At 40.4% G+C, this 22,630-nt stretch overlaps 1 non-coding gene across 1 annotated transcript; it reads left to right on the forward strand.

Annotated features, from left to right (window-relative positions):
• Positions 1 to 6,000: 6,000 nt before the first annotated feature.
• Positions 6,001 to 6,124, forward strand: LOC112922424 (small nucleolar RNA SNORA42/SNORA80 family). Its single transcript, XR_003235435.1, has one exon. It is a non-coding gene; the product is annotated as a small nucleolar RNA SNORA42/SNORA80 family (small nucleolar RNA).
• Positions 6,125 to 22,630: the final 16,506 nt, after the last annotated feature.

The following is a 22,630-nucleotide window of genomic DNA, read 5'->3' on the forward strand; positions in this document are numbered from 1 at the left end:
TTGCCATCGCTGCCTTTTAATATAAATCCAGTCATTTGACTTTAATGCCTATATAGTACACGTGTTCCCTGTTTTCAACAATATAATTGGATAAGCTCGACCCTATTAACTGTGATACAAGGCAGGATTTTAGGCGTTAGGAAGGTGAAAAAGGAGTCAGCATTCATATCTTTTTGGAAGAGGCAGGGAGGCCTCCCGGAGGAGAATGTGACGGTTTTTAATGAATAAGTAGAAGTTAGTAATTTTTAAAAGTGTACAGGAGCACCTGGGTGGCTCAGTTGGCTAAGCATCCAGTTCTTGATTTTTGGCTCAGGTTATGATCTCAGGGTCTTGAGATCGAGTCTCACTTTGGACTCCATGCTCAGCATGGAGTCTGCTGTAGATTCTCTCTCTCTCTCCCCACCTCCCCCTCCCCCTCTCCCTTTCTCCCTCCCCTTCCCCGCTTTTCCGTCTCCCTCTGCTGCCCCCCCCAGCTCTCTCTCTCACAAATAAATCAATCTTAAAAAAAAAAAAGTATAGTACTAACACCAAAACCAACTGAAAGAGGGTTATAAAGCTCAAAAACATACCCAAGTAATTAACACAAGGTTTACTGAGGTAATAAAGGTGGCATCATAAGTCAGGGGGGAAGAAAAACTTAATTGATAATGAAGGAGACATGACTATGGGAGAAAAACAACTTCCATGTCCTGCCACAAAAAGTAACTACCCATGTAAAAAACGAAACCATAAGCAAACTGGAAAACAAACGCAAGTGAAAATTTAATTGATCTAGGGATAGGAAAGGGCCTTTTAATTATAAAAGAGTTAGAAGAAATTACAAAGGAAGAGGTTGACTTGACTGTAAAAACGCCAAGAAAACATGAAGTCAACATTGTAACATAGGTTAGAACTTTAGTGTGTTTAACATTTTAAGATCTAGTAATCATAGAAATGCAGATTAAACTTGTATTTTTCACCTATCAGGTGTTTTTGAAAACTTTTTTTTTAAAGATCTATTAGAGACACACACACACACAGAGGCAGAGACACTGGCAGAGGGAGAAGCAGGCTCCATGCAGGGAGCCTGATGTGGGACCCGATCCTGGGACTCCAGAATCACACCCTGGGCTGAAGGTGGTGCTAAACTGCTGAGCCACCCAGGGATCCCGAAAACTTTTTCCTAAGTGCTGATAAATATGCGGTGAGTTTGTTCTTAAACATTGCAGATGGGAGTGTAACTTTGTATGACCATTCTGGAAAATGTTTGGCAACGTATGAGGGTATGTGTACAGTGTCTAGAACACTAAGACAAGTACATGCTTAATAAGTATTAATAGTGTCTTATTATTTTTACTATTATCGCTAACATCACCATACCTTTTAATCGACAGAACAACTGGAATAGTATCTTGAATTTAGTGGATGTTCGTTAAATATTTGATTGGATAATTCTTCTTGTGTCATAAGCATTTTATAGGAAAAGATATAGGCAGAACCATATGATAGTTCAAAGAAACTTGTCTTTTATAACTTTAATGCTGTAGCAGGTTGACGTCATTAACTCTATAAGTAGGATACCTCGTATGTAGTAATAAATGTTTGTTATTGATAGTTAGCTATCTTTTGCTGCATATCAAATAACCTCACAACACACACCAAGGGCACTAGGCTGGCTCAGTTGGTAGAGCATGCAACTTTTGATCTTGGGGTGGTGAGTTCAAGCCCCATGTAGGGGTAGAGTTTAATAAAAACTTACTTGGGGGACACCTGGGTGGCTCGGTTGATTAAGCATCAGCCTTCAGCTCACATCATGATCTCAGGGTCCTGGGATGGAGCCATGTGGCTGGCTCCGTGCTCAGCAGGGACTGGGGAGCAGGGGGGGGGGGAGGATCAGTTTCTCCTCTGCCCCTCCCCTCAAATAAATAAAGAAGATCTTTTTTAAAAAGTATTTGGGACACCTGGCTGGCTCAATTGGTGGAACCTGTGACTCTTCATCTCAGTGTCTTGAGTTTGAGCCCCAATGTTGGGCATAGAGGTTACTTAAAAAAAAAAAATTATAAAAACAAACTTAGTGGCTTAAATCAATAAAAGTCATGTATTATCTCTCATAGTTTCTGAGTTAGGAATTCAGGAGGGGTTCAACTGGGCTTTTCTGTTTCAGTCTTCTAAGGGTGCAGTCAGATGTAGGCTAGGACTGTGGTCATCTGAAGACTTACTTGGAGCTGGAGAATCCACTTCCAAGGTGTTTGGTTCTCTCACATGTCTGGCAGGTTGGCTTAGTCTGTTGGCCACATGGGCTTTCCCACAGGACAGCTTGAGTGTTCGCACAGCATGGCAACTGGATTATTCTGGAGCAAGTGATCGATCTGAAAGACCAGAGCAGAAGCTGCAGTGCCTTTTATGACAGAGCCTTAGAACTCACACATCACCTCAGCCATATTCAGAGCCAGCCTTGATTGAATTTGGGCAGGAGAGTAATGAAGGGCATGTGCTAGAAAGTAAGGATCAGTAGAGCCTGTCCTGGAGGCTGGCTACCACAGACGAGGATGACATTTTCAGCTGGAGAATTGTCTGTCTTCTTAAAAATGTGTAAGGATAGAAGCCTTTACACGTTCCTTTATAATATTGCTCAAGAAGTTGTTTCTTGGGGAGCCTGGCTGGCTCAGTCAGAAAAGCATCGTGACTCTTGATGCTTGGAGGCCCCCATCAGGTGTAGATGGAGGCCCCCATCAGGTGTAGAAATTACTTAAAAATAAAATCTTATTAAAAAAAGAATTGTAGGGCAGCCTGGGTGACTTAGCGGTTTAGCGGCGCCTTTCAGCCCAGGGTCTGATCCTGGAGACCTGGGATCGAGTCCCACATGGAGCTCCCTGCGTGGAGCCTACTTCTCCCTCTGCCTATGTCTCTGCCTCTCTCTCTTTCTCTCTCTCTCTCGTTCTCTCTCTCTGTCTCTCATGAATAAATAAATAAAATCTTTAAAAAAATTTTTGTATTTTAATTTCAGCCATGATCTCTCCTATTAAGTCTTGAGAAACAATTCTGTTCAAGACTATTGATTTGATACTGCTCTTTACAGCTTCTTTGAAAATTTCCTTAGTGATGGTACCAGTGACAAAACCATTGTAGTGGGGTACCTGGGGGGCTCAGTCGGTTAAGTGCCCGCTCGCCTCAGGTCATGATCCCAGAGTCCTGGGATTGAGCCCTGTATCCGTCTCCCTGCTCGGTGGGGAGCCTGCTTCTCCCTCTGCCTGCTGCTCCCCCCTGCTTGTGCTCTCCCTGTCTCGCTATCAAATAAAATCTTGTTTAAAAAAACCCACCATTTTAGTGATAACAACCCATTTTGGGGGCAAAGGAACACTGAGAACACAGCAAGGTGATCATTCATTCATCTATTCTTGTCATTTATTTGATATACAGTGGACTAAATTTTATGTGGTCAATAGACATAACAGTAACATATACCAGAAATAACCTTACAACTTAATGATTACGTCAGTTAATTATTACCCAGGTTTTATATTATTTGGTCTCACTTCCCTTGTACTGTTCTATTTTCTTGACAAAATATTGGCATAATAATAAAACTCCTTGATTTAGCACTTACTTATGTGCCAGGTGCTTTACATATCGCTAATCTTCCAACAAACCTTGAAAGGCGTAGTTATCACCCTCTGATTGTGGAATAATTAAGTAATGTGTCCAGAGTACACACAGTAACTGACAGGGCTGGGATGCAAACCAAGATCTGTGTCTCTTTCCTTCCTAGATCATAGCTGCTATTAGTGACTCATCCCCATCCACATGCCTCCCACCTGAGAGGTAAGAGACTTCCACATTGTTATTTAGGCATTTTTAAGTTGTTGCTGTAGGCATCTCCGTCACTATATTGACAGTACGGTTGAAAGGTATGATTTCAGTGAGAAGTCTTTTTTAGTTTACCAAGAGGAACCAGATATTTGATAGGAAACAATCTCCTTCATTTTCTTTTCAGATTATTTACTAAAACATACCAGACAATTAGTGATACATTATACAGCTGTTTAGCACCTAACTTTCAACTAAACCACCTTCCTTGTTATATGTAAATAAAAATCTGGCCAGAGGCACCTGGCTATCTCAGTTGGAAGAGCATGCAACACTTGATCTCAGGGTTGTGAGTTCAAGCCCCACACATTGGGTGGAGAGATTACTTTAAAAAATCATGTCTTAAAAAATAAAAATCTGAGCAAAAAAACCCCAGTTGACACGCAAAAAAATACATGCCACTTTTGTTACACTTAAGTCTTGCCATTTTGTTTTTCTACACATCTAAATATATGATTTTGAAAATCAAGATTAGGAGATTATACAGGATGATAAGTTGAGAAACTAATCCAAGCTTAAAGAAAGAAAGAATATTTTAGATCTGTTCTCTAATTAACCATTGATTAGTATTAGTATTGGTATAGAGGTGCATTGTCCAATATTTGGTAACCACTAGCGATACGTGGCTATTTACGTTTAAATGAATTGAAACTAAATAAAATTTGGAATTTGCTTCTTCATTTGCATTAGCCACATTTCAATTGCTCCCTAGCCACCCATGGCTAGTGGCTACCATACTGGATGGCACTGATACCAAAGTTTTCATCATTATAAAAAGTTCAATGAGACGCTGGAAAGAAGCAATATCATAAGAAAGAATCTCATGGATAAAACAAAATAAGCCAAAATGAGCAGCAAGGTCTATTATTATTTTAATCCTATTTCATATTTTCTTCTTGACAATATTCATATTTATGCTTTCTCTTTCTAATGTTTTATGTGTATGTTTCTAAATAATTATAAATTTATTGAATATTTAATACATTTCAAGAATTGTGCTAAGTGTTTCATGTGAATTAACTCATTTAATCCTTAAGACAATTCTGTGTTAGTTGTAGAAAATCTGGAAAATATAAAAAAGAGAGAGAAAACCAACCTTAATCCCCAAACCCAAAGATAATTGTTGTTGACATTTCTAGTGGATACTGTAGTGTGCTGCCCAGATTCCAAGATACAGCTTCCAGGAGTGTTGGCTGCTAATGACTCACAGTTGGATTTCTCTCCAAAACTGCCTTCTGTGAAGGAAACTGCCTCATGCTAGGTTATCTTCACTCCCTTGGGGCAGCTCAAATCCAATGGTCAGTTGTGGAGATACAAGGCACAGTTCATCAATCGTAACAATCTGGGACATTCAGCTTTAGAAATCCCCATAGGACCAGTTAAAGCCTCTGTGGCAAGTGCCATGTAGTTTACCTTCCCCTGCCTAATCCTGCCTCCCTCGTAGGTGCTGTTCCTGAGAACACTGTTGAGTAAACCACCTGCATGTAAATCCCTGCCTCGCAGTCTGTTTCCTAGAAAACCCAGCCTAAGTCAACATTGTCAGAATATGAGTTCCAGTTTTTTAATTTTTTGCATATGTCTGAATTTAAAAAATCTGTCCAAACTTTTTTATCCCAACAAATTTGATGTTTTCTTATCTATTGTTTTACATGTTAATTTTTTGGTTGATAACATTTTATGAATAACTTTGCATGCACCTAAGTATTCTGTACCACCATTTTTTTTCTGAGTTTTATTTAGATAGTTCCAATACAACATGGGGCTCGAACAGGACCCCAAGATCAGGAATCACAAGCTCTTCCAACTGAGCCAGCCAGGTGCCCTGTGTACCACATTTTTTTTTAACAGCCACTTGGAATTCATATGGCATATCATACTCCGTTACTATATTCTCAGACATTTTGGTGTTTCCTGGTTTTCACTGTGGCAGACCCTAGAACTCAGCAGGCCAACACCCATTTCCAATTTTCCTCCTGCTTGCCTGCTATAGGTTAGGGAAACCAAATATTCCTATATATTTTGTCTTCCTCATCTTACTTAGACCTAGGACTTGTAGCATCCCAACCATCAGGAAAGGAAATAAGCTGAAGATTACTGAGGTTGAGGGGGATGTTGCAGGAAAGGAGACATACTGTATTGCCACCTTCCAAATAAGGTGGGACACAGGCTCGTCCCCCTGGGCCTCTCATAGTGTCCCATGCCAGAGCAAACCGTGGCCCCGAACCATTCCCTGGCCTCTGTGCCGTAGGCTGCAGGCACTGAAGCGGGTCGCACAGTGGAAAATAATAAATAAGGTAGGACAGCCAAAACTGGTAACATTTTCTTGCCTATCCTTTCTGCTTTGTGAGCAGTGAGATGTCTGGAGCTGTAGTAGCCATCTTGTATCCAGAAGGAAAAATCAAGAAAATTCAGGGCCTTTGACCTTGAGAAAATTCAACATTTAAACACCAATGCCAGCAATGACCTATCTCTGGATTTCTTGTTATGATGAGAAATAACTTTTTTTAACCTCCTTGTATTTGGATTTTCTGTTATTTACAGCTAAAATCACTTATAAATGTCATTGTTCCTGACATGCATGATTAGAGGTAATGCAGTAATGAACATTGTGGGTAAATACTTGAACAAAAACAACATAAAAATCAGGGAGGAAGAGAATTACAACCCTGCTTTTACAACATTTCTTCTTCTTGACTATATGCGGCTCCGTTCTTAACCTTCCCACTTTTTTTTTTCCTTGTGAGGACCAGAAAAATAACATACATAGGCTTCCTAAATTTTTCCAAAACAAAATAGTAGTTGGGAGAGGAAATAGACCTTTTATACATCAGAAACTTATCTCTTCAAATAGGATATTTTAGCAAATGCACTCTGCCATGGTGTTCATGTCCATTAATACAGAATCAGTAAGGCTTTTTGGAGCAAGTATTGTGTGAACTGGGGTACATTTTAGGCTGAGTCATAAATTAACTCCATATATTTGACTGGAAATCATTAATATCTCTAGAGTTAGGATATTTTATCTTCTCAGAATAAGCCTGGAGAATCAAAGAAGCTGAACTGAACTATCATTTGGAGTAAAAAGAGCACTGTTAAATGCAAAATAGATACTGAGATTGTGTTTGATTTCAGCTTTCTAGTGGCAGGCACTTGACAATGCAAAACCTGAATCTGGTGAGTCTATTTCCATGACTCCCACTTCTGCAGTCTTGAGGCTGTTTCTCATTCTGCAGCCCCAGAAACCTTTGCTTGGCTCATTCTGGTTCCAAGTAAAGGCATGAGGATGCTTTTTGATATTGTAGTGAATCAGTTTATCTAGGACCTGAAGTGTTGCAAGTTAAAGATGTTCTGGCTCATTCCCAGTAGTGTCTTTTGGGGTGGAAGATAGCTCCAAGTCCGCCCAGACTGCTTGCAAGTTGCTCCAGACTATACTGCCCTTCTGTGCAGACTAAAACTGAACTGGCGTAAGCAACAGAGTGGGGAAAAAAAAAAAAAACCCAATCTTAAGGAAGTCATAAATCTGTTAAGGGTATAATATCAACATTATATTAAAAAGTCCTGGGATCCCTGGGTGGCGCAGCGGTTCGGCGCGTGCCTTTGGCCCGGGGCGCGATCCTGGGGACCCGGGATCGAGTCCCACGTCGGGCTCCCGGTGCATGGAGCCTGCTTCTCCCTCTGCCTGTGTCTCTGCCTCTCTCTCTCTCTGTGACTATCATAAATAAATAATAATAATAAATTTTTTTAAAAATTTAAAAAAAATAAAAAGTCCTATAGCACAGCAACAGAAAATATATATCTCAATTTTATTTTTTTCTTTTTTAATTTTTTTTAATTTTAGGTAGGCTCCACACCCAACGTGGGGCTTGAATTCATGACCTTTGAGATCGAGTCACATACTTTACCAACTGAGCTAGCCTGGCGCCCTTTATATCCCAATTTCAAAATGGGCAAAGAAGATATACAAATTGCCAACAAGCATTTGAAATGATGCTCATATGAAATGATGTCACTAATCATTAGGGAAGTACAAATCAAAACCACAGTGAAAGGTCACCTCATACTCATTAGGATAGCTACTATCAAAAGAACCAGAAAATAACAAGTGTTAACAAGGATGTGGACAAATTGGAACCCTTTTGCACCATTGGTAGGAACAGCTCTTTTGGAAAACAGTGTGGTTCCTAAAAAAGTTAAAAATTAGCATTACCATATGACCCAGCAATCCCATTCCTGAGTGTATATCCAAAAGAATTGAAAACAAGATATATTTTTTTTTAATTTTTATTTATTTATGATAGTCACACACAAACAGAGAGAGGCAGAGACACAGGCAGAGGGAGAAGCAGGCTCCATGCACCGGGAGCCCGACGTGGGATTTGATCCCGGGTCTTCAGGATCGCGCCCTGGGCCAAAGGCAGGCGCCAAACCACTGTGCCACCCAGGGATCCCCCCTAAGATCTTTTTTTTTTTTAATAAATTAATGTTTATTGGTGTTCAATTTACCAACATACAGAAAAACACCCAGTGCTCATCCCGTCAAGTGTCCCCCTCAGTGCCCGTCACCCATTCCCCCCCACCCCCCGCCCTCCTCCCCTTCCACCACCCCTAGTTCGTTTCCCAGAGTTAGGAGTCTTTATGTTCTGTCTCCCTTCCTGATATTTCCCACACATTTCTTCTCCCTTCCCTTATATTCCCTTTCACTATTATTTATATTCCCCAAATGAGTGAGAACATACACTGTTTGTCCTTCTCCGATTGACTTACTGCACTCAGCATAATACCCTCCAATTCTATCCACGTCGAAGCAAATGGTAGGTATTTGTCGTTTCTAATGGCTGAGTAATATTCCATTGTATACATAAACCACATCTTCTTTATCCATTCATCTTTCGATGGACACCAAGGCTCCTTCCACAGTTTGGCTATTGTGGACATTGCTGCTAGAAACATCGGGGTGCAGGTGTCCCGGCGTTTCACTGCATCTGAATCTTTGGGGTAAATCCCCAACAGTGCAATTGCTGGGTCGTAGGGCAGGTCTATTTTTAACTCTTTGAGGAACCTCCACACAGTTTTCCAGAGTGGCTGCACCAGTTCACATTCCCACCAACAGAGAGTTAGAACAAATTATTTTAAGATTTGTGTGGAATCAGAAAAGACCCCGAATAGCCAGGGGAATTTTAAAAAAGAACACCATAGCTGGGGGCATCACAATGCCAGATTTCAGGTTGTACTACAAAGCTGTGGTCATCAAGACAGTGTGGTACTGGCACAAAAACAGACACATAGATCAATGGAACAGAATAGAGAACCCAGAAGTGGACCCTGAAATGTATGGTCAACTAATATTCGATAAAGGAGGAAAGACTGTCCATTGGAAGAAAGACAGTCTCTTCAATAAATGGTGTTGGGAAAATTGGACATCCACATGCAGAAGAATGAAACTGGACCACTCTCTTTCACCAGACACAAAGATAAACTCAAAATGGATGAGAGATCTAAATGTGAGACAAGATTCCATCAAAATCGTAGAGGAGAACACAGGCAACACCCTTTTTGAACTTGGCCACAGTAACTTCTTGCAAGATACATCCACAAAGGCAAAAGAAACAAAAGCAAAAATGAACTATTGGGACTTCATCAAGATAAGAAGCTTTTGCACAGCAAAGGATACAGTCAACAAAACTAAAAGACAACCTACAGAATGGGAGAAGATATTTGCAAATGACATATCAGATAAAGGGCTAGTTTCCAAAATCTATAAAGAACTTATTAAACTCAACACCAAAGAAACAAACAATCCAATCATGAAATGGGCAAAAGACATGAAGAGAAATCTCACAGAGGAAGACATGGACATGGCCAACAAGCACATGAGAAAATGCTCTGCATCACTTGCCATCAGGGAAATACAAATCAAAACCACAATGAGATCCCACCTCACACCAGTGAGAATGGGGAAAATTAACAAGGCAGGAAACAACAAATGTTGGAGAGGATGCGGAGAAAAGGGAACCCTTTTACACTGTTGGTGGGAATGTGAACTGGTGCAGCCACTCTGGAAAACAAGATCTTGAAGAGATACTTACGTGCCCATGTTTGTAACAGCACTATTCATAATAGCCAAGAGGGGGGAGCAACCCAAATGTCCATAAACAGAGGAATGGATAAACAAAATGTGTCATATCCATACAATGGAATATTATTCCGCTTTACAAAGGAAGGAAGGAAATCCTGTCACATGCTACAACATGGATTTTGAGGACATTATGCTAGGTGAAATGAGCTAGCAAAATCACACACACACAAAAAAAACCACACACCATATGATTCCACTTATACGTGAGGTGTCTAAAGTAGTCAAATTTACAGAAACAGGTTGCCAGGGGCCAGGAGAGGAGGGGAAGTGGAGAGGGAATGGGGAATTAGTATTTAAGAAGTGTAGAGTTTCAGTTTTTCAAAATGAAGATGTTCCGAAGATTGCCGCATAGCAATTAATATATTTAGCACTGAGGAAGGGGGAGGAAGGAGAGGTGAAGTTGGTGACCCACTATGCTTAAAATACTGTCTTGGTCCATTACAGAAGACGTTACTAACCCCCATAAATTATATTATTCATGGCCCATTTTGCATTTTTATATTTTGTTGCTGTGTTAGGTGCAAGAAGTAGGAACCACTCACACCATTTTAAGCAAAAGGGGATTTAATACAGGGAATGAGGAGCTGAGCAAATCATTGGAAAGGGTTATTGGGTCCCTCAGGGCATCTCCAGGAATGATTCCTAGGACTGCTGTTGTGGCCTACTGGAGGAGCTGCTACCTCTGCAATAATCAGAAAGGTGCCCATCAGTGGACTCCATTGGTACTGCGGAATTCAAAGACATGCCACTGTAGCTGTGAGCCAAGGACTAGAAAACACTGCCACCACTGTGACTACCTCTCAACACCCATGAAGTTAGTACCTAGACACTGAAATAATGCTGCAGAAAAGCCGGATGGGTCTACAGTGAGTTTGCATCAGAAATAAAATAGGTGACTCCAGCCTTGCATTCACCTTTCAAGTGCTTCTAATTGGCAAAAGCAAAACTCTAGCTGCAGAGAGGTGGGGGAAATGTAGTTTTTCCTTTTTTAGCCCCTGCAGGGTCAGAAAACACACTAGAGGGCAGCCCCAGTGGCTCAGCGGTTTAGCGCTGCCTTCAGCCCAGGGCCTGATCTTGGAGACCCCGGATCGAGTCCAACGTCCGGCTCCCTGCATGGAGCCTGCTTCTCCCTCTGCCTGTGCCTGTGCCTGTGCCTGTGCCTCTGCCTTTGTGTGTGTGTGTGTGTGTGTGTGTGTGTGTGTGTGTCCTTGAATGAATGAATGAATGAATGAATGAATGAATAAATAAATAAATAAATAAATTTTCTCTATAAAAAGAAAACACACTAGAGGTCTGGAGTGGATGCTGAGAGCCAGTTCAGAGCACCCACCCCAGCTGGTTTGTAGCTGTAGGCTCTTTCCAACACTTCTTATCCTTGGCCAACTCCTTATTCTATTATTGAGGAACCTTCTCTGACACTCCCTTCGTTCCCTCCACTAGCACTAGATAGGATGCCCTTTTGTGAGCTCCCATAGCTCTAAGCTCTAGCTCTGCCATGTGTATACCACTCCATACCATAAGATCCTGGTTTTTTTCTCCAGTAGATTGCAAGCTCCTTGAAAGTCCAAACAGTCTTATTCGTTATTGTGTAATTGGTGTGTATTTGTTGAGAGTGATGGTTACTATACTGTAACACCTCAAATAGTATCTCTTCTGTTTTTATTGTTCCATATTCTTGTGTGCTAATATCTCTATATAGTGAAAGCTCAGTAAACGTTAACTTTCTGGCTTTCATTTAGGCTAAGCAAAGAGAAATTCCACCAATGCTGTATTTGTGTGTATTCTTATTTTTTTTTAAGATTTTTTTTTTTTTTTTTTTATTTATGATAGTCACAGAGAGAGAGAGAGAGGCAGAGACACAGGCGGAGGGAGAAGCAGGCTCCATGCACCGGGAGCCCGATGTGGGATTCGATCCCGGGTCTCCAGGATCGCGCCCTGGGCCAAAGGCAGGCGCCAAACCGCTGCGCCACCCAGGGATCCCCTAAGATTTTATTTATTCATGAGAGACATGGAGAGAGAGGCAGAGACATAGGCAGAAGGAGAAGCAGGCTCCATGCAGGGAGCCAGATGCGGAACTCGATCCCAGGACCCTGGATCACACCCTGAGCCAAAGGCAGATGCTCAACCACTGAGCTACCCAAGTGTCCCATGTGTATTCTTATTTGACTCTATACTTATATAGATTGGTAAATACATGGAACCGCTAATGTTTTTTTACAGTTTCATCATATGTGTTTAAGTATATACACTCAAGTGAGTGTATGTATAATCCTCACAACTGTCCTATTAGGGAGACACTATTTTTATTCCCATTTTATAAAGGAAGAAACTGGGGCTTAGGCAAGTTAAGTAGGTTATCCACAGTTAGACCAAGTGGCAGAGCTGGGACTCCCCTCGGGGTCTGGCAAATATGAAAATCTGTACTCTTAGCCATGATGATGATGATGGTGATGATGGTTGTGATAACAGTGACAGCTGATGGTTCTAGGCATTGTGCCAGGCAGTTTAAATTTTTATTTATTTATTTTTAGAGCAAGTGTGAGTCAAGGGAGGAGCAAAGGGAAAGAATCTCAAGCAGACACCCTACTGAGCTTGGAACTCAACACAAGGCTCAGTACCACAACCTGGAGATCATGACCTGAGCTGAAATCAGGATTTGGACACTCAACCGACTGAGCCACCCAGGCACCTCAGTGCTAGGCATTTTACATGTGTTGTCTTAAGCAATATATTTCATTACATAGAATTGATGCTTAATAATTGTTACCTGTGGTAAGGTAGAGAAACCTCTCCATGTCTGTGGGCTCTCCCACTGATTCACTGTGTGACTTCAGGCAAACTACTAACCCTTCTGAGCTCCAGTTTTCATTTCTGCAAATCAGTGAATGATTTTAAAAATACTTCTAGTTCTAAAATTCCAGAACTCTGAACCAATTCTACTTTGTTTTTCATTCCATAATTATTCTGTGTAGTAAAACTTTTCTTACCCTGAATTCTAAGTTTCTATAGCATCTTGATTTTGTTTTATTGTTTTCTCACATCTTCACGGTACTTAGTCCAGTGCTCAGCCTAGAACATAATAGCCTCATGGAAGTGTATATGGAGATAATGTTAATTGAAATCTATCCAAGGGGGATCCCTGGGTGGCGCAGCGGTTTGGCGCCTGCCTTTGGCCCAGGGCACGATCCTGGAGACCCGGGATCGAATCCCACGTCGGGCTCCTGGTGCATGAAGCCTGCTTCTCCCTCTGCCTGTGTCTCTGCCTCTCTCTCTCTCTCTCTCTGTGTAACTATCATAAATAAATAAAAATTAAAAAAAAAAGAAATCTATCCAAGGGGAAATATCCATCTTCACAAGAAGCTATACTTATTGTCGGATGTTACCTTCCTTTGGAGGTGACATTCAAATGTAACTTAGGGCTGCCTCAGAGATAGCCGTATTCAAAAAAAAAAAAGAGAGAGAGAGAGAGAGAGAGATAGCCTTACTCAGCACTTTTGGAAACTTTTCTGTGGTCAGAGATAAGATTCTTATCCTTAAAGCAAAGTTGTGGTCACTGCCTAAGAGTCTACTCCTATGATTGAATACAGATAGGTTTATGAAAATTGTACTGGGTGCATATAAAATGAGTTCCTGGCCTGCGGATGATGCCAGATGTGGTAGGGCATTTTCTACAGGGAACCCGTTTTTATTCTTCGCCCTATCTCTTATAGGACAATCAGAAACTCACAAATAATTCCATAGCTTTTCTGAATCTTTGAGGAATTACTTATTAGAAAATGAAGTTTAAAAGAAAGAACAGGGGATCCCTGGGTGGCGCAGCGGTTTGGCGCCTGCCTTTGGCCCAGGGCACAATCCTGGAGACCCGGGATCGAATCCCATGTGAGGCTCCCGGTGCATGGAGCCTGCTTCTCCCTCTGCCTCTCTCTCTCTCTCTCTCTCTCTCTCTCTCTCTCTCTCTCTCTGTGACTATCATAAATAAATAAAAATTTAAAAAAATAATAATAAAAGAAAGAACAGAATTGTCCCCAAACCACTGAGTGGTTTATGCGCAATGCAAAATGATGCTGAAACTTTGACTTTACATCTGTACTTCAGATAGTTTCAAGAAAAATAGTACCTTAAATACAGATCAAATGGGAGAGTTAAGCCAAAAAGCAGGTGAACAGCGAAAGATAGTAAATAACTTTTTTTTTTTAGATTTTTGTTTATTCATAAGAGACACACAGAGGCAGAGACACAGGAAGAGGGAGAAGCAGGCTCCCCATGGGGAATCTGATTCAAGACTCAATCCCAGGATCATGACCTGAGCCAAAGGCACATGCTCAACAACTGAACCCCGATAGTAAATAACTTTTAGAATAGTTATTTTTAGCTGCTATTTTACATTTTAGGGGAATGGCAAAATTCACCTCTTCGGCAAATGGAGCTTTTGTTTGAGAAGCAAAAAAAGAAAAAGGTTGGCCTTTTGGGAGGTGGTCAGTTCATACGGGAGGAGGTTCGACAATGAGAATTACACTGCTTGGAATAATAGAATTTCAGAGATTGGACCTGAAGAGCTCCTGAAGGAAAGAGATGAAGAGGGAAGTCTGAACAAAATGGCAGCAAGCAGGCCCTGAGAAGAAAACCACAATGAGAAATTCCCTTTGTTGAAAACATCCAAACAACTTTTAGATAATTCTGTTTCCTGTCCTATGCTGTATTATGTCCTCTGTTATTCCCAGACTTTCTTGAAAAGTCTGTCATAAATAACCACTTGTATATAATGGTGCTTGGAGAATAAATGAGGAGGGGGCAGTGGTCACAGGTAGGATGAAATGGGACACAGAGAAGACAGGAACCACCAGTAAGACGTGATCAAAGGGAATATATTCCTTGGGGAATATACCTATAGATGAAAAGATTGGATGAACTTAGAAGCCTGGGACACTTGAGGTCATTCCAAACAATGCATGAAGGGTTAAAGCCTGATCCAAAGCAGGGGAAAACTCTTGAACTGTGCAGAGTCAGCACAGATGGGTCCACTTGCTTTCGGTTCAGTTTTCTTCAAGAAATGACTATAGACTTGAAAGACCTGAATATAGAGAATCCAAGGAGAAAATTGGAGACCACCGTTAAGAACCATTCATCTGACTGGAGAAACTCCATTTTTAAAACAATAATAACAACAAATAGAACTTTCTAACCCACCCATTCATAAGTGGATCTATGCATTTCTTAGTAACTGTCACCATGGTAGCAAGACAGTTCGACAAGGGCGCCTTCTTAGCACAGTACATAAAAAGGGGAGAGAGAACTGCTAATCGTGTACTGCCTTGTACCTTCTGTATTTAATTGTGCTGATCCTATATTCCTATTAGCCTCTGACACTTCTCTCCCTAATAGCATCAAGTACAATGCTAGGAATATATTAGGCACTCAAACATATACACTGATTGGCTGAATTAAATGCGTGTCTCTCCTATGTCTTCCTTTCCAATCTATAGAGAGTGTCGACCGGCAGAAATTTGATTTTACAATGGCTCCTGCATTTGTCTGAGGGATCAAAACTAGGCCATTCTCTTGATTGCACTGGCCCAACATAGATTTCAGGTGGAGAGGGTGAAAGGACGGTGATTAGGTATTCTCAGATACTGTAGTATTGGAAGGCTAACATGGGAGTGTGAGTAGAAGCATTGAGGGCATTCAAGTCTGGGAGCTTCGTGTAGGACTTGCATGCAGCACTGTTTCCTGGTACAAACACAACTTTGGCAGCAGTTCCTGCAGTGTTTAATATTAGGCCTGGGTGACTACCCTGAGGACAAGGAGCTCCACCGATTCTGGCTTCAAACCAAGAAGGCTTTTAAGCCCCTAACCTCACCTTATAGCCAATTCACATGCAGCCTGGGAAGTCTCCTCATTATGGTCCCTTGAATTAATGATAATCTTTTACTATAGCCTTTTCTCTAATACATTCCAACATTTCAATTGTCATCTGTATAATTGCTCTCCATTTCAGTTCCATTTTTACTCTTAACGTTTTGTTATTTCACATTTTCTTTTAAAAGTTTGTAACTATATTGGGGGATCCCTGGGTGGCGCAGCGGTTTGGCGCCTGCCTTTGGCCCGGGGCGCGATCCTGGAGACCCAGGATCGAATCCCACGTCGGGCTCCTGGCATGGAGCCTGCTTCTCCCTCTGTCTGTGTCTCTGCCTCCCTGTCTCTCTCTCTGTGACTATCATGAATAAATAAAGAAAAAAAATCTTTAAAAAAAAAAATAACACCTTTGTCCTGGTTCTATTAAAAAAATAAAAATAAAAATAAAAGTTTGTAACTATAGACACACCCTCTTTATTTTAATAGCCAGCAAACCCATGTTTGCTACTTTAAAATATGAGTTCTGGGGCACCTGGGAGCTCAGTTGGTTAAGCATCTGCCCTCAGCTCAGGTCATGATCCCAGAGTCCTGGGATCAAGCCCTGCATCGGGATCCCTGCTGGTGGAGGCGGTGGTCTGCTGCTCCTTCTGCCCTTCTCCCACTCATGATTTCTCTCTCTCACTCACTCTCTTTCAAATAAATAAAATCATTTAAAAAAAAATCTGAGTTCCTACAGTTTCAGCAGATCTTCAAAGTGTGCCACCTTCAGTTTACTGATTGATATTCTAATCATGTTCAAGACAGAAATCAGCTGCAAGAATTTGTCTCTGGAATTCTTTAGCAGTAGCTTTCTGTTGATAAAGCCCACATTTGACGAGTTTGGTGGGGTCAGCCACGGAGGCGTGGTAACCATAATGCCATCGCCCTCTCTGGGACAGACTGAGCAGGACCAGCCTCCTCTGGAACAGCTGCAGCTTGTCACTATTCCCAGAGAGAAACAGGTTAAATCCTTCTAAACCTGCTAAGGAATTTGACCTCAGTCCTTGAAACTAGAGTGTAACTTGAAAGTATAATTGGTTGCAAATGTGTTTGATTTTTCCTCACATTACTCCTGAACCCCTGTGAGACAGAAAAAGGCGTTTCTGTTTATTTACATAGATTCAGATCACCACTGTTGATAAACTGGACTAACTCCATATGAAATTTGGGGAGCAAATAATGGGACTTCATTTTATTAAAGGAATGGTTAGGGCCCTAGTTTGAAAGTCAACGAATACACAACTGATGTGGTGATAGCATTTAAGTCTCCTCTTGATTTTTTTGCCAGTGTGTTTAGCGCAGTGCTAGGCACAGGTGCTCACTGAAAGTTGAATGACTGAATGAATGAGTGAATGAATGAAAACCTTTTCATAGTGTGACTCCTACCTGCTTTTCCAATTATATTTCATATATATATGTATATAATGTGTATATATATATGTGTATATGTATATATATATATATATATATATATATATATAGTAGTTCACACTCTGGTAAAACAGCTGTTCCGTTTTCCAGAAACCTCTCCTGCTTTCCCACTTCTGTACTTTTGTGGTTGCCATACTACTACCTAGAATGCTCTTCTCTCATATCCTAGACTATGAAAACGTTGCTGTTTCTCATCTCAAATGCCACTTCATGAAAATTTTACCAATTACTTCAATAAGAGAAAAGCCTTTTCTCCCTGTAATTCACAAATCTTTGAACCTCCTGGTCATTTATTATCAACCACCTTTTGTTGTATTTATTTCTGTGATTAACTGATTCCTCTTGCTATATAGTAAGCTTCTTGAAAATGGGCACTGGGTCTTATTCTTTACAGTGATTAGCACATAGTTGATACTCAAGAACAAATTGCTGAAATAATCTTAGTAATCAATTTTACTAATGCTGTACTATGAACTCCAGCAAACATTTTTTATCATTTTTCTTAATAAAATAAAAATGTCATTCTCATATATTAACATTATTTGAGCTCCAGAACTAGATTGAAAATGTATCTTTGTCGGGACGCTGGGTGGCTCAGTGGTTGAGCATCTGCCTTCAGCTCAGGGTGTGATCCTGGAGTCCCGGGATCGAGTCTAATATCGGGCTCCTTGCATGGAGCCTGCTCCTCCTGTCTCTGCCTCTCTCTCTGCCTTACTCTGTGTCTCTCATGAATAAGTAAATAAAATCTTTAAAAAAAAAAAAAAAAGGAAATGTATCTTTGTCAACGTATTCTTTCTAGTTAATTCTTAGGAGATTGAAGCATTTGTTTAGACTCTTTTGTGTTTTAAATGATCATGGACCTTGTTTGGTTCTTTTAGTGACATCATTAGCATCATTAAAATTCCTATCTTTTGAGTATTTTTCCTTAAGTATGTATATATCATTAAATTCTTCACTGATCATTCATTCCTTCTTGTCTACATTATTGAAAGGTGTCAGTTCCATTTATTCATCCATTTGGGTATGAGGCAAAGGTCTTCATAAAGACTCTTGGGGCTGTGCTTTCTGCATAATATTAAATGTTTCTTTCTACAGATGACCTCTTCATGACACATAATGATAAAACCAAAGATTCTCTTCCAATTCTTTTTTTAAATTATCTATCACCACCTGCAAGGCATAAAAAGAGAGGAAATGGAGCACAGATTATCCCAAAATTGAGTCTGGAAGTCATTTGAGATACTTCCCTCTTGAAAGTAGAAACTCTGCTATGTGCTTTATTTCCTAAAATTTTTAGCCTTCCTGAAGAAGATTTGGGAGATCCTAAGAATTTAAGACAAAAGAAGAAGTGGAGAAGATTGTCCTTCACAAAATTTAGGACAGTCTTTATTCTGACCAGTGCATAGGTACTTTCCTGGATTACAACTTTCCTAGGCTCTTAAAAGCATCATTCCTACAATAAGTGTTCCTCCAATCAAGCTTTCCCCAGTTTTTGTTTCATTTTATATATTTTTTAATTTTTTAAAAGATGTTATTTTTAAGTAATCTCTGCACCCAACGTGGGGCTTGTACTCACAACCCCACCATCAAAAGTCACATGCTCCACCGACTGAGCCAGCCAAGTTCCCCTCTTATTTAAATAAAAAAAAAAAATTCTTTTGAGTAAGAAGAAGAATTTAGATTGAGGAATTTCAGCTAACTAGCCAGCTGTTCTAAAAGAAGAGAGACAAAATGATTGCTTCCCTAGGGAGCTTGGCTGGGACTGATGAAGATCTTCACAGCCTGGTGTCCATGCAGGAACCCACTACTGGAAACAACATGGATCTGGGTGTATCAGCATATGGGCTGAGTTCCTGGCTTTAATTACAAACCACCAGGTCAACGGGAGTTTATCGTTGCTTACATCACACATCTGTACGACATCTAGACCTCCTCACCAGCAAGTCCCAACAACAAAGGCCCATCTGACCACAGTCCTCTTCCAGCTCTTTTCAGTTGAATTCTCCAAGTTTACATAGCTGAATCCACTAGTAAACTTCTGAGAGGAACCAGTTTATCTGGTATCTACAGTAGAGGCTGGCAAGGACCAAGTAGCCTGTAGCCTGTTACTATTTATTCTTTAACAGCTTTATTGAGGGGATCCCTGGGTGGCGCAGCGGTTTGGCACCTGCCTTTGGCCCAGGGCGCGATCCTGGAGACCCGGGATCGAATCCCACATCAGGCTCCCGGTGCATGGAGCCTGCTTCTCCCTCTGCCTGTGTCTCTGCCTCTCTCTATCTCTGTGACTATCATAAATAAAAAAATAAAAAAAAAAAACAGCTTTATTGAGATATCAGTCACATATCATACAATTCCCCCTTTTAAAGTATACATTTCATTAGTTTTTAGTCTGTTTACTGAGTTGTGCTACTCCCATCACCACAGTTAATTTTGTGACATTTTTATCACACCAGAAAATCTAACACCCATGAGTAATCACTCCTCCAAATGTAATTAATCACTAATCTACTTTTTTCCATATAGATTTGCCCATTCTGACATTTCGTGTAAATGAAATCATACCATGTGTGGTCTTCTACGACTGATTTCTTTTACTTAGCATGTTTTCAGGACTTAGCCATGTTGTAGCACATCGATACCTCGTTTTTTTTTTTATTGCCAAATAATTCATTATATGGCCGTTTTCACATTTTGGTTATGAGTAATGCTACCATAAACGTTTGTTACGATATTTTGTGTGAATATATGTTTTCATTTCCCTTGTGTATACACCTAGGGGTGGAATTGCTGGATCATAGGATAACTTTATGTTTAACCTCTTAAGGAACTTGCCAGACTGTTTTCCACAGCTACTGTGACATTTTGTATTCTCACCAGTAAAGTGTGAGAGTTCCAATTTTGCCAAGAATTGCTGTTATCTTTTTTATAAAGTCATCTAGGGTGTGAGAAAAGGTATCTCATTGTGGTTTTGTTTTGCATTTCTCTAATCTGATGCCAATTTTTTATATAGTCTAAAAACTAAAAATGGATTTTAAATGTTGAGAAAAATATTTCATAATACATGAAAATTATCTGAAATTTACAGTATCTATAAATAATCTAAAATTTAAATTTCAGTCTCTATCAATAAAATTGTGTTGTCCTTATCTCATTATGTATTGTCTGTGGCTGCTTTTCTCACTACAATGGAATTAAGTCATTACAACAGTGACTGTACGGCCTGCAAAGCCTAAAATATTTACTGTCTGACCATTTACAGGGAGAGTTTACCAACCTCTGGTCTTCAGTATAGTTGGATGAGACCAGAGTCTGGGGTAGGAAGGAGGAAATATGCCCAGTGGGAATGAATTTTCTCTCTCTCTCTTTCAGGTAGGCTCCCCACACAGTATTGGGTTCAGAAGCTCACAACCTGAGATCAAGAGTCACATGCTCTACTGATTGAATCAGCCAGGAGCCCTGGATTTTTTTTTCCTTAGTAAAAATAGAATGCAAGCTGGCAAAATGAGAGGAAACAAATCAGGTATTGTCCCCTGAATCATTATTATAAGATCTTTCCAAATCTGGGCTCTCCCCATCTTACAAATTTCTCCCAGAATTCTATTCCTGATCTGCTGCTCTGATATTATACTGTTTATCAGAATCATCTGAGAGTCTCCCACACCCACAAACTCTCTTAGGACCATGATATGACAACATCTTATAGCACTCACCTTTCTTTCTTCCTTTTCTTTTTCTTTCTTTTCTTTTCTTTTCTCTTTTCTTCTTTCTTTCTTTTCTTTCTTTTTTCTTTTCTTTCTTTCTTCTTTCTTTCTTTCTTTCTTTCTTTCTTTCTTTCTTTCTTTCTTTCTTTGAGAGAGAAAGCACAAGTATGCATGACCAGGGAAGGGGCAGGGGAAGAAGACAAGCAGACTCCCTGCCAAGCTGGGAGCCCAACTCCTATCTCCTCGTGACCCCAAGATCATGACCTGAGCCAAAACCGAGAGTCGGAGGCTCAACCAACTGAGCCACTTGAGTATCCCAACACTCAGCTTTGATAGAACTAGATCACCCAGCCCAAATTTCAGGATTCCTCCCTCCCTCCCTTCCTCCTTCCCTCTGTTCCTTCCTCCTTCCCTCTGTTCCTTTCTTCCTCCCTCCCTTCCTCCCTTCCTCCCTCTCCATGCCCAGTGTAGACCAACATGGGGCTTGAACTCATGACCCTGAGATCAAGACCTGAACTGAGACCAAAAGTCTGACTCTTATCCAGCTGAGCCACCCAGGTGCCCCCGGAATTCTGTGCTTTCATTTATACTTTCTCTTCTACATGGAATGCTTTTCTCTTCTCCAAATTCTAGACACACTTTATTACTGTTATTGTGAGATGTCTCAAGCCTACAGAGAAGTAAAGAGAATAATATAGGAGTATCTGCACTCATCAACCACCGAGCTTTGTCAGATCTTACCATTTTCCATGTTCTGTACTGTTAAAAATTATTACAGACTTAGATATCTTTAAAACCTCCTCAAATGCAAAATCTTCTAAATAGGCCTCTTTGATGCACCTCATCAGAATTAAGCTCTTCTTCCTATGATTTCCTGTAACACTTTTTTTTTGTGTCCCTGTCACCTGACCAATTCTGCCCTTGTGAAATATTTTGAGTATTCCTTACTTTGGTGTTCTCATAGTGGGGCACAAAGGTTATTTTAGGTATTCTAAGAAAAAGACATAAAAATGTAAAAACTGTATATTTAAAAATGTACATTAGAAATATATGTACAAAAAAATATATGTACACACAAGAATTTAAAAATCTATATCTAGAACATCAACTGCATGGTTTCCCAGATGTCCTTCAGGACATGGCTAAAGCAGGTAGATGTAGTAGAAAATTATTCAGTAAATAATAATGTTAGAAAGATAGTAAATAAAAATACAGATGATATAGCAAAAATTTTGAAGATTGTACTCAAACCATTTAGCTTAGAAAAGTTAGCTTGTTAGAACAGGGACCCAATTTTACTTATTTTTGTACCAAACTAACTCAGAAAAGATGCTTATTGAATTGAATTAATTTCTCTCTGGATTGAGATCCTTGAAAATTATGTGGAACCTCCTAAACCTCTCACAGACCACTTAAGAGATTTTGCCCACATTGACTGTCCCTGGCACATGTGCTAGGGACAGATGGTGCTTTTTCCCCCTCTCCTTTTCCTGTCCATTATGAGACGTTGCCCCAGTTGGGGCTTGATGAAGTATGAAATAATGCTAGTGATAGTCCTGTTCTGAAGGAATGAGGACTCCAGCTTGCCAGGATGTTCTCATCAGCATCACTTCAATAGACCAAT

This window comes from Vulpes vulpes, chromosome 16, assembly GCF_048418805.1.
Source record: "Vulpes vulpes isolate BD-2025 chromosome 16, VulVul3, whole genome shotgun sequence".
Taxonomy (NCBI): domain Eukaryota; kingdom Metazoa; phylum Chordata; class Mammalia; order Carnivora; family Canidae; genus Vulpes; species Vulpes vulpes.